The sequence below is a fragment of the Sciurus carolinensis genome, chromosome 17, assembly GCF_902686445.1.
Source record: "Sciurus carolinensis chromosome 17, mSciCar1.2, whole genome shotgun sequence".
NCBI classification, from domain to species: Eukaryota; Metazoa; Chordata; class Mammalia; order Rodentia; family Sciuridae; genus Sciurus; species Sciurus carolinensis.
Window position 1 is genome coordinate 17,352,861 of NC_062229.1, and position 12,761 is coordinate 17,365,621.

A 12,761-nucleotide genomic window follows, 5' to 3' on the forward strand; every position below is an offset into this window, starting at 1 on the left:
TGCATCCCTGGCAGTCAGTCCTCACTCAGCATCCTGGTGGCTGCTCTGGGCTGTTCTTCCTACTGCACGTGGGCATGTGAGCTCTCTACCTCCAGGCAGGAGCATCAGTGTGTTGAGGACTCTTTATTGTATAATGCTGCTTCTCTGAAATTTCTACATGTCCTGTGTTGTGGGCCTTTAGTGCTCCTTCTGCTGGAAATATCAGTAACCACTGTGAGTGTTCATCACTTTCATTTCACTTTTACTATTTTTATTTGTTTATTAGTGCATTATAGTCATAAGTAATATTGGGTTTCATTTTGGCATAATCATCTAAGCAGGGAGTATAATTCTCTTCACTCCAGTCCTCTGTCCTACCACTTTCTCCAGATGGATTTTTCAAATGTAGCAATCCTAATCCATGTGTGGTGGTGCACTCCTGCAATCCCAGTGACTCAGGAGACTGAGAAGGGAGGATTACCAATTTGAGGTCAGCCTCAGAAACAGAGAAAGGCCCTAAGCAACTTAGCAGGAACCTCTTTAAAGAAAAAGATAGAAAGAAAGAAAAGGAAAGGTCTGGGGATGTATCTCAGTGCTAAACAGTCCTTGGGTTAAATCCCTAGTACCAAAGTAAATATACAAACAAACAAGTAAATATAGAAATTCCAGGGTTTCTAAATATAAAAGTGAATCTTATGCACATTTTTCATCATCTGACACCACATTAAAATATTTCAGCTCATGGAAATGGCTGGCTCTTTCAACCTTGCCCAATTTGGCAATTTATATGCTTTCTAACATTTCTTTTTGACCAATAGAGTTTGAATGTAATTTCATTTTACATTTTCTTTTCTGAGGATACCTCATAAATGACCTCTGTAAACCTTAAAAATTCAGGTATTTCCTGTGTCATATGTATAGAAATAACTGATTAAATATGGTCATTTTTCAGGCTCTCAGATCTAGATTTAAAAAAATCTATCTTCATTGTATACTTAAAAGATGAATGGAAATTTTAGCTGGTATTCTTTCTTCCTAATTTTGCTTCTGTTACCAGTTTATTTTCATAATTGAATTTTAAAATAAGCACCTTTGGAAGCAAAAAAGGAAGGTGATAAAGAGATCCCTTAAAATTTGAATTAATTTGGAGTAGCTGAAATCATTACAATGTTCCTATTCTCATTCCAGGGACAGAATTTCCCTCTGTAATTTCCAGTCCCTTTTTGGGTAACCTTGCCTGAAGTTTCCTTCTCAAAAAAATGTAAATTACTTTCTTTTATTTTTTTTAATTGTAAACAAATGGGATACATTTGTTTCTCTATTTGTACATGGAGTCAAGGCATACTATTTGGGTAATCATAAATTTACATAGGCTAATGTTGTTTCATTCATTCTGTTATTTTTTTCCCTTCACCGCCACCCCTCCCACCCCTCTTTTCCCTTTATACAGTCCTTCCTTCCTCCATTCTTACCACCCTCCTTAACCCTAACCCTAAACCTAATACTAACCCTAACGCTAACCCCTTGCACCCCTCATTATATGTCCTCATCTGCTTCTCAGTGAGATCATTTGTCCTTTAGTTTATTGAGATTGGCTTATCTCACTTAGCATGATATTCTCCAATTTCATCCATTTGCCTGCAAATGCCATAATTTTATCATTCTTCGTGGTGGAGCAATATTCCATTGTGTATATATGCCACAGTTTTTTTATCCATTCATCAACCAAAGGGCATCTAGATTGGTTCCACAATCTGGCTATGGTGAATTGAGCAGCAATGAACATTGATGTGGCTGTATCTCTGTAGTATGCTGATTTTAAGTCCTTTGGGTATAAGCCAAGGAGTGGGATAGCTGGATCAAATGGTGGTTCTATTCCAAGCATTCTGAGGAATCTCCATACTGCTTTCCAGAGTGGCTGCACTAATTTGCAACCCCACCAGCAATGTATGAGTGTACTTTTTTCCCCACATCCTCGCCAACACCTATTGTTGCTTGTGTTCTTGATAATCGCCATTCTAATTGGGGTGAGATGGAATCTTAGGGTAGTTTTGATTTGCATTTCTCTTATTACTAAAGATGGTGAACATTTTTCATGTATCTGTTGATTGCTTCTACATCTTCTTCTGTGAAGTGTCTGTTCATTTCCTTAGCCCTTTTGTTGATTTGATTATTTGTATTCTTGGTGTAGAGTTTTTTGAGTTCTTTATAGATTCTGGAGATTACTTCTTTATCTGAAGTATGAGTGGCAAAGATATTCTCCCACTCTGTAGGCTCTCTCTTCACATTACTGATAGTTTCCTTTGCTGAGAGAAAGTTTTTTAGTTTGAATCTTTCCCAGGTGTTGATTTCTGCTTTCATTTCTTGTGCTACGGGAGTCCTATTAAGGAAGTTTGATCCTAAGCCAACAAATTGATTATTTGGACCTTCTTTTCCTTCTATAAGATGCAGGGTCTCTGATCTGATTCAGAGGTCTTTGATTCATTTTGAGTTGAATTTTGTGCAGGGTGAGAGATAGGGTTTTAATTTCATTCTGTTGCATATGGTTTTCCAGTTTTCCCAGCACCATTTGTTGAAGAGGCTATCTTTTCTCCATTGCATATTTTTGGCCCCTTTGTCTAGTATGAGAAAATTGTATTTATTTGGGTTTGTGTCCATGTCCTCACTTCTGTACCATTGATCTACCTTTCTATTTTGGTACCAATATCATGCTTTTTTTGTTACTATTGCTTTGTAGTAGTGTTGAAGATCTGGTATTGCGCTGCCCCCTGCTTCACTCTTTCTGCCAAGGATTGCTTTAGCTATTCTGGGTTTTTTATTCTTCCATATGAATTTCATAATTGCTTGCTCTATTTCTGTAAGGTACATCATTGGGATTTTAATTGGAATTACATTGAATCTGTATATCACTTTATATAGTATGGCCATTTTGACAATATTAATTCTACCTATCCAGGAACATGGGAGAACTTTCCATCTTCTAAGGTTTTCTTTAATTTCTTTCTTTAGTGTTCTGTAGCTCTCATTGTAGAGGTCTTTCACCTCTTTTGTGAGATTGATTCCCAAGTATTTTATTTTTTTCGATGCTATTGTGAATGGGGCAGTTTTCCTAATTTCTCTTTCTGAAGATTCATCACTTATGTATAAAAATGCATTGAATTTATGAGCATTGATCTTGTAACCTGCTACTTTAATGAATTCACTTATGAGTTCTAAAAGTTTTCTGGTGTAATTTCCTGGTTCCTCTAAATATATAATCATGTCATCAGCGAACAGGGATAGTTTGAGTTCTTGTTTTCCAATATGTATCCCTTTAATTTCTTTGGTTTGTCTAATTACTCTGGCTAGAGTTTCAAGGATGATGTTGAATAGAAATGGTGAAAGAGAGCATCCCTGCCTTGTTCCAGTTTTTAGGGGGAAATGCTTTCAATTTTTCACCATTTAGAATGATATTTGCCATGGGCTTAGCATAGATGGTCTTTACAATGTTAAGAAATGTTCCCACTACCCCAATTTTTTCTAGTGTTTTGAGCATGAAAGGATGCTGTATTTTATCGAATGCTTTTTCTGCATCTATTGAAATAATCATGTGATTCTTAACTTTAAGTCTGTTGATATGGTGAATGACATTTATTGATTTCCGGATGTTGAACCAACCTTGCATCCCTGGGATAAAACCTACTTGATCGTGGTGCACTATATTTTTAATATATTTTTGTATGCAATTTGCTAAAATTTTGTTGAGAATTTTTGCGTCGATGTTCATTAAGGATATTGGTCTGAAATTTTCTTTCCTCGATGTGTCTCTGTCTGGTTTAGGTATCAGGGTGATAGTGGCTTCATAGAATGAGATTGGGAGGTTTCCCTCCTCCTCTACTTCATGGAATAGTTTGAGGAGTATTGGAATGATCTATTCTTTAAAGGTTTTGTAGAACTCAGCTGAGAACCCATCTGGTCCTGGACTTTTCTTTGTTGGTAGGTTTTGATGACTGCTTCTACTATTATCTACAAGGCAGGAAAGTCCATGGCACAACCAAGAGCCCATTAGGAATTGGGAGCCACATGGTGGGTAACAAAAGGACAGTGTTTACTTAGAAAGGATGATGGAAATGCCAGGGGTTGGCTAGGAACCAAGAAGAAAAGTAGAGGCTATTGGTTTTCCCATGTAGTAGGACCCATGGTGATATCTAGCAGCCTCCCCCACAGAGGACACCAGCACCTACTGCCCATGACATCACCAATGACTATTTCCCCTGGGAAACTCTAGAGAAGGAGATGTGGCTACAATGTTCTCTTCCCCTAGGGAACTGACTGATTTGGATTCACTTTGGAAAAGATGCCATGTCCTCCCACACCCTGCCAGAGTCCCGACCTCCATGCTGTTGTTGCTACCCATTAGGATGCCTGATCCTGCCCTGTGACTGAACTTTGCATGAGCATGTTCAGGTACTGGACTCTTGTCATGGTGAGTTCATTAGCACTCTCATATCCAGAGTTGATGTCTCCGTGCACGTGACTATATGCTGGACATTGGGTCAGTTGCTGCAGAAAGCTCTTACCTGTGGGATCCCAAAGCATCTTTAAGTCAGTGGAGGCCTGGGTCCTCCAGACCTGGATCATTGGCTATCTCACCACATCCTCATCTGACATACTGTCACCAATGTCTCAGTGGAGGTCGCTGCACCCTGCACCAACACCATTACTCTCCTGGATTCCAGAGCTCTATGCCCTACATATTTGCCTATGATTCAGGTCTCAGTTCCATGACCACTACCTGTGAACCCCTCATCTGACATCTGTTCAGTGTCACCATGAGTCAGACTGTGAGCCACATCAGTGCCAAGAGGAATATGTTCAAACCTAACACCATGGTTCAGAGGATTTATTTCATCGCTAGCTCCTCCAGGGAAAGACATGGCGGAAGGGTGTGGCATAGGAAAGCTACCTAGCACAAAGTAGCCGGGAAGCAGAGAGAGAGAGGGAGCATGAAAGGGAAAAGGTAGAGGAAGAACACACCCAGGTGACACCCCAGTGTCCTACTTCCTCTATGTCTACTTCCAAGTAGTTCATTCGGGTGCCAATGAATTAATGCATCATGGATTCATGCACTGTTTTAGTTAGTTTTTTGCTGCTTTGTGCAAAAGATGTGACAGGAACAATTTTAGAGGAGGACAACTTTTTCAGGGGCTCACAGTTCCAGAGGTTTCAGTTCATAGACAGCAGCTCCATTGCCTTGGGCCCACAGTGTGGTGGAACACCAATGGAGAACAGTGTGGTAGAGCAACGTGACTCAGGATGTGGCACTTGGAAGCAAAGAGAAAGCCCTGCTGTCCAAGAGCAAACTATGTGCCCCAAAGGCACACCTCCCAATGACTCGTCCAACAATACCCTACCTGCCTACATATACCACCTGGTTTGTCCCCACAGTAGGATCATGCACTGAGTAAGTTCAACCTGTCATAACCCAATCATTTCACCTCTAAACTTTCTTGCATTTTCTCACATGTGAGCTTTTGGGGGACACATCATAGCTAAACCAGTGATGAGGTCAGAGATCCTGGATCCAGTTGCTTATTAAAAGCTGGATCTCTGAAAGTTACTGCACTGGGGATCCTGCTTCCAGACATATACTTTTGGGGATATTCCATATCCAAACCATAACAGCTCCACAGATTCTCCTGAAGGAACACAGCCCTGTAGACACCTTGGTTTTATCCCAGTGTGGTATCCGTTTTGTACTTCCAGTATTCGGAATAGGAAAAAAAATTAATTGGTGCTCCCTTAATTTATCAAGTTGTAATATGTTCCAACAACAAGAGGAAATGACCATACCTGGCAATCCCCATGTTCTTGTTTTAAGCTGGTCAACCAAAATCCCTGACCTACTCATGGTGTCTATGAAGCAGAGTTGAGAAGGCATGTTGGAATGGCACCTCAGGTGTGCTTTTTATCGTAAACAATGGGGCAAGATAGTTTTCTACCAAAGGAGCACAATGGACCATTTTCCTTCTTATTATGCAATTATGTATACATCTGTATTCATCTAGTTATTGTGAATTTGTCTTTTCTTTAAATATCTCAATTCAGTAAAATATGAAAACACAAAACTAATAAAATTAAAAGATATACTAGTGTTAAAAAAATTGGTGTAGAAGAAAAAGATTTTGAAATAAATGTTGCTCAGATTTTTTAAATTAATTGGATCAAAAAAAGTAAATTAGGGCTGGGGATATAGCTCAGTCGGTAGAGTGCTTGTCTTGCATGCACAAGGCCATGGGTTCAATCCCCAGCACCACAAAAAAAAGAGTAAATTATTGCCTCAATGTCAAAATAAGGAAGTTGTAGAAAAAATTTTCAGTTGTACTGGGCTCTGGAATACAGTATCACCATGTCTCTGAGCATACACTCAGATGGAAGAAAAGGAAATAAGTAGAACTGAGTACATAACTGATGAATTCAATTATGTTAAAAAATGTAGGTCAAGAAAACAGGAAAGAAAAAACAAATGGAATCAAGGGAATGAATTTAGAACATGTTAGGCATTATAAAATATGAACTTGTAGATATGTACACTGTTTAGTCAATTAGAGTAAAAATAAATGTTATGCCATATGATCCAAGGAGGTGAGCCAAAATTACAGAAAGAATCAATGCAGGAGATCCTGAGGTACTGTGTGTTTCTGTAGAGCCATCATCTCTCACCTGAATTTGTGCCACCATGCTGGCTGCACTTGAGTAAAGCAGGAACGCAGAAAAACTCAAAACCATGAAAAGGTGCTCATCTTCACTGAGGATCCAAGGCAGTGCTGCAGTTTGGATATGTGGTGTTTCTCACCCTCAGGTGTGGGACAAGGTAGGAATGTTCAGAGCTGAAGTGATTAGGTCACAGAGCTGTAACCTAATAGGTGAATTAATCCCCTTAAAATGGGTGATAACTGTAGGCAAGCAAGGTGTGACTGGAGCAGCTAGGTCATGAGGGGCATGATTTGGGTTTATACTTTGCACCTGGGAGTGGAGCTCTCTCTGCTTCCTGGTTGTCCTGACCTGAGCTGCTTTTCTCCTGTTTGCCCTTCCAGCATTAAGTTGTGCCTCATCTCAGGGTCAGAGAGATGTGGTGTCAACTGACCAAGGACTGAACCTCTGAAACTAGAGTCAAAAAAAAGTATTCCTTCTCCAAATCTTGTTGTCAGTACTTTTGGTCAGAACAAGGACAAACTGACTAAATCAGGAAGTGAAATTAGAATAGGGTTGTGCTCTATATAACACATTTTGGTTCCTCAGCAACAACACATAAGTTGCATTACCTGGTGATATCATACCAAACTTAGCTTATGTACATGGTTGTGAGAAAAGAGCAGGAATTGTCCCCTTCCAATATCTCTCTGACTTCCTGTCTGTCCATGTGATCTCTCACTCTTGGGAGTTCTTCTGGCACAGATCCATTAACCTGGATGGGATGAAGTCAGAGACTTCCTCTCCAGAGGTGGAGTCATGCTATTTGGACTTGATAGCCTCCAAACTGTGAGATAGTCTTCGTTATAACATACTCGGTCTCTGACACCTTGTTATAGTAATGCAAATGGACTAATATGTCACATAAAAGAGATACTGGGAAACATAGTGATGTAATGTGTATAAACCATGGAAATAATGCTGCCACCTACTGAGGGTTGTTGTTATTAATATCAGCATAAATTACTCCAAATTTCTTCTCAAGCTCAAAATCTTTTATTCAATTTAAATTTTGCATTTTCTGTTTCAAATTCTATTTTACTTTTAACCATCTGCCCAACTAATATTCATTACATTAGACAAATATTCACTGAGAAAAAAGGCTTTTCCAAAAACAGGATGAGGCACTTTGGTTGTAAAGGTGGGAAAGAGGCATTTCTGAAATGTGAGGAATCTTAGAGAGCATGATTTTAAAAAAGTCAATAGCATTGGTGTGATGGGAAGCACAGTAATGCCATATGATGGGGTTAATTTATTTTCACCCTTAGAAAATATTCCTGTAAATGAGTTTTGAAGACAGAATTAACTCAATACTGGAGGTAGAATCCCAACATTTTGAGGATATATAGCAGTCAAAATGACCAGAAAAAAAGGACTGCAGGTTCTATTACATGTGAGGAAGGAGATGATGTCTATGTTGTAGAAGTTGACAGTTGTTGTACTAATAGTGGTTCCTGGAAGTCAGGTGGGGAAAGAGGGAGTTTGGGTAGAGGGTGTCAGTCCAGTTCATGAATAAAATGATTTCTAAAGTTCTACAGCACCATAGAGGAGAATATTTCATAGCAATTGATTTTTAAATTCTAGAAACTAGAAGAGAGGAATGAGAAGTGTCTCAGTAAAAATAAATGATAAATGTTTCAGGAGAAGTATATGCCAATTGCCTTGATTTGATCAGTATATGTTTCATGCATGCATGGAGATATCACACTGTGCCCCATCAACATATGCCAGTATCATGTATCAATAAAATACAAATGTCCATACCTCAGAGTAAGTAACTGCAAATGAAAAAGACCAGTTGTTTTCATACAAAATTATAATGAGTGGTAAGAGAGTGTACAGGTGATTGAGTATGTTGCTTAATCTACAGTTCTTAGAAGGACTGTGAATGAGTCCTAAGAAGATACAAAGAAGGAATGTCTTAAAATATACCAAACAGAGGTAGCCACAGTGTTGGGTGGAGAGGGTGAGGCTCTCTGGTCTCCAGTATCATGCACATTGTGTCTCATGAAAGACGTGCATCCACACTTTCTCTGAGAGGCACCATCTTGCTGAGGACTCTCCCCAGGGCCACCTTGATATCCCTGTTCCTCAGACTGTAGATAAAAGGGTTCAGCATTTGTGTAACCATGGTGTACCTCACTGAGGCTATCACACTTATCCTTGAAGGCAGTGTGGCTACAGAACTGAGATTGACTGCAAGGCCAGTGCCATAGAACAAGGTGACCACCAATGGGTGAGACCCACAGGTGGAAAAGGCTTTGTACTTTCCTCTGTCTCATGATATCCTCAGGATGGAGGAGAATATTTGAGTATAGGAGAAGAGGATGGCAGTGAGAGGGAAAACACCCAAGACAATGGCCACAGAGTACACCACTATGTTATTGATGACCTTGTCAGAGCAGGTGAGCTTCAAAACTTCAGTAAGATCACAGAAAAAGTGAGGGATTTCCCTGTTTGTGCAGAATGACTGCCTCAAGATCGTCATGGTCTCTGGAAGGGCACCCAGGACACTGATCAACCAGGACCCCAGAGCCATGAGCTGACAGAGTCATGGGTTCATAATGGTCATGTAGTGCAGGGGGTGACAGATGGCCATGAAGCGGTCGTAGGCCATCACTGTCAGGAGCAAATTGTCCTGGCATCCAAACACAATAAAAAAATAAATCTGTGAGATGCATAACTCTGCTCTGCGTCTGGATGTTCCTCAGAGCATTGGGGATGGTGGTGGAGGTGAATCCAATGTCATCAGCCAGTGACAGGTTGGAGAGGAAGAAGTACATGGGTGTGTGCAGGTGGGAGTCTGAGATGAAGGCCAGGATGATGAGCAGGTTCCCCAGTACAGTGACCAGTTACTTGGAGAGAAGAAGAACAAAGAGGAAGAACTGCAGGTCACGATGATCTGTGAATCCCAGGAGGATGAAGTTTCCAGTTCCTGTTTGTTTTCCTCTTTCCATGGAGTTTCTGGGTTTCTCAAGAAGGAGGGAATAGGAACTCAAACTTCTCTCACAGAAGGGATTCCCAGGATGCCCCCAGTATCTTTTAGTGAAACATCCAGATCTCAGAAATTGTATATTTTTTTATCATTGGGTGTTTTTGATGACAAGTTGATGTTACTATGTTTAACTCCAGGCAAACTGGCTCCAGGTCAGTGGTTCTCAAATGGTGTTCCTGGAACAGCCACCTGGGTGTCACCTGGAAACTTGGTGGGAATGTGCATCTTCAGGCCCACAGGACCACCTGAGCCTCACGTTCTGGATCTGGAGCCCCTTCTTGGTTGTTAAGGCCTCTTAGGATTCTGATGTGCATGCCTGTTTGTAGTTCCTGGCTCTAGTGCTTGCTTCGTCTCTGGCAGTCAGTCCTTCCCCAGTGTCCTGGTGGCTGCTCTGGGCTATTCTTCCTACTGCACTTGGGCATGTGAGCTTCCTAGATCCAGGCAGTCACATCAATTCATGGAAGACTCTTTATTTTATTAAACATTTATGTGGAACAGGAGTCTAAAGCAGCTGACTGCACAATTAACAAAAAATGCAACTCCAATATATATGTGGATATAAATTATCTTTGTTTGTAAAAGTATTTTCTGAGTAAGATTTTGTTATAAATAAAAAAAAACCCAGTAATTAGAAGCATACTTTGAAAACACCCAAAGGAGAAAATATCATGTGCAGAAAATTAGAGTGCAAAAATATTTGGTGAGTCAAAGATAAGAAGAACTTTGACTTTATTTATTTCTTCTTTATTGGTGCTGTGGATAAATCCTGGGGTGCTTATCCTGTGAGTCACATCCTCAACCCAAAAGGCACCTCGAGGGAATGAATGAACACATTAGTAGATTGTTACAGTTAAAAGACAAAGAAGTATCTTTGGTAGAGGAGAGGCATGGCACTTGTGGTGGCTCCAAAATTACCCAACATGGTAGGGTAAGAACTTGAGAGAGCTGGGGGCTAAGAGGTGGACAATGCCAGGAGGAAGACTAGATAACTTAAGACCTGGGCTCCAGAAATAAGAGGAATTAAGAACAGAAGGAGCTGAGAGGGAGAGAAGTTGAGAGACACAGGAACTGACAGCATGGACTGCTCTAAGTGAGGGGCCCTCCTCACTGCAGTGTCCTGTGAGCACCATGCTGCCTCCTACCTGCTTCCACAACAGCAGCCCCAGGGTTGGTGAGCTCTTGCTCTTTCTTCCCTGGGTGATGAGGGTCAGTTCAGCTCTCATGAAGGACAGGAAGTTGTGTCAGGCATGAGTTGTTTTCAAGGTCCAGGTGAAGCCACTCATTCCTGGCAGAGCTGAGCTGGGTGAGAGGATCAAGGAGCATATTTGCTATTTCCAGGATCTCAGAGGGTGAATTCTCGGGAGTGCTCATTAAATTATTTCTTTCCTTGTTGCTGTATTCTCTGAGCAATTGAAAGACTCTCCGTCCCCCTGTCCAAGGAAGATCACGCGAAGACACTGGCTGCAATAGCAAGAGGCTGTTTATGGATACACAGGCACCTGCGGGTGCTCAGCAAAACCTCAGCCGGAGCTTCAGTGAACTGGCACACCGGGCTTTGGGGTACAGGGTTTTTATAGGGTGAAGGGGCAGGTTTTGTGCACGTGGTAAGCAGCAGGTTTCTTATCTTCAGGTTACCTCCCTTTCCCGCTGAGACCGCTGCAGCCAACATTTCAATGCAGGCTTCAGCAAGGCCAGGCAAGGGGGAGGGAGGATCACCCAGGACTTTTTAGCCCTTTTTCTTAGCAGCCCAGAAGTTTAAAACAGACACCCTTTCTTCTTTCTTTTTTTCCTTATGCCTCGGGAAAAAGACACAATGGTTGCTTGGTATTTTATGGTTCCCGCTTATCAGTTCCTGATTGTGCAGGCACTCCCTAGGACCCGATGATCTATGCTTTTCTCCAACCGCCCTATTCTTTTTCAATCTATTTATCAGTTTAAAGACCTCCGGGGAGGTTGTGCAGCCTCCCCTGTGTCATGGGTTTAAGACATGGAGCTGGGGCCTTTCACAATTACATTCCCATGAGCAAGGAAACCAAACTAGAGATGTAATTGTGCATGCAGCTAGTTTTGCATCCCTGGGACCATCTTGTTTGCCAGTTATGTCTGTCCTTCGCTTGGGGCTATTGGCTCATGATGTCATTTTATCTCTGGACTTCATCTATACTGATTATTGTCCTTTTTCATGAGTATGTCCTCACTATGTGAGAAGGAGTTTCTTGGTCTTTCCCAGGTATGAGCAAACAGAATCCAAGCCCATGTGAGCCTTGCACCTTGAGTGGAAACTGTGCATAGATCACTTCAAACTCCTCACACAGCTCTTTCAATGACCTTGTCCCTCCAATGACCTTGCAAAGCTTCCATATTCAGCACTGTATTTCAGTGCAGATAAAGTTCCATGCATTTATTTAGAATAGTGAATTTAGAGATGGGTTGACTGTACAGGGTGGATTGTGTAGACATCTAGAGTTTTACATTTCCAAACAAGCTGGCTGCATGGTCCACAGTACTCAGTGCAGAGAATATGAACCATCTTTAACATTTCACAAGACTCTTACCTCTTCATCCCAAATCAAGCATTTTTCAGCATTGGAATATTTTATTTAAAGAAAACGAATTGCAACCATTGAACTACTTTTCAAAACTTTTTTGTCCATTGCTTATTCCTTGTATATAATTCTTTAAATAATATATAAAGCATGATATAAATAATACCTACACTTTCTGCTCCCTGGAATATGCCCTTAAAACACAACAATCATTTTCTTAAATTTCTTTTCCTTTTTTGTGTATGAGTTTATTTTCTTTTATATATGCTAGATCATCAGCAATTAGAACCTTCTGGAGATAATAAGTGGGTTTTATGGAAAAACATGACACTCTTTTGAAGTTATACAAGTGTATGTCATTTTCTCTGTTACTTTATGTTATAACTAGTTAAAAAGAATCAATGTCCTTTTGCTTATGTGAGAGGCAGTTGCTAGTATAACTTCTTCTTTCAGTAAATCAATAAAATCAAAATTCAAATAATGTGATCAGTAAAATATTATGTCCAAAA

At 40.6% G+C, this 12,761-nt stretch overlaps 1 pseudogene; it reads right to left on the reverse strand.

The window, feature by feature from the left end:
- Nucleotides 1-8,716: 8,716 nt before the first annotated feature.
- LOC124968137 (olfactory receptor 7C2-like) lies at nucleotides 8,717-9,668 on the reverse strand (annotated as a pseudogene).
- Nucleotides 9,669-12,761: the final 3,093 nt, after the last annotated feature.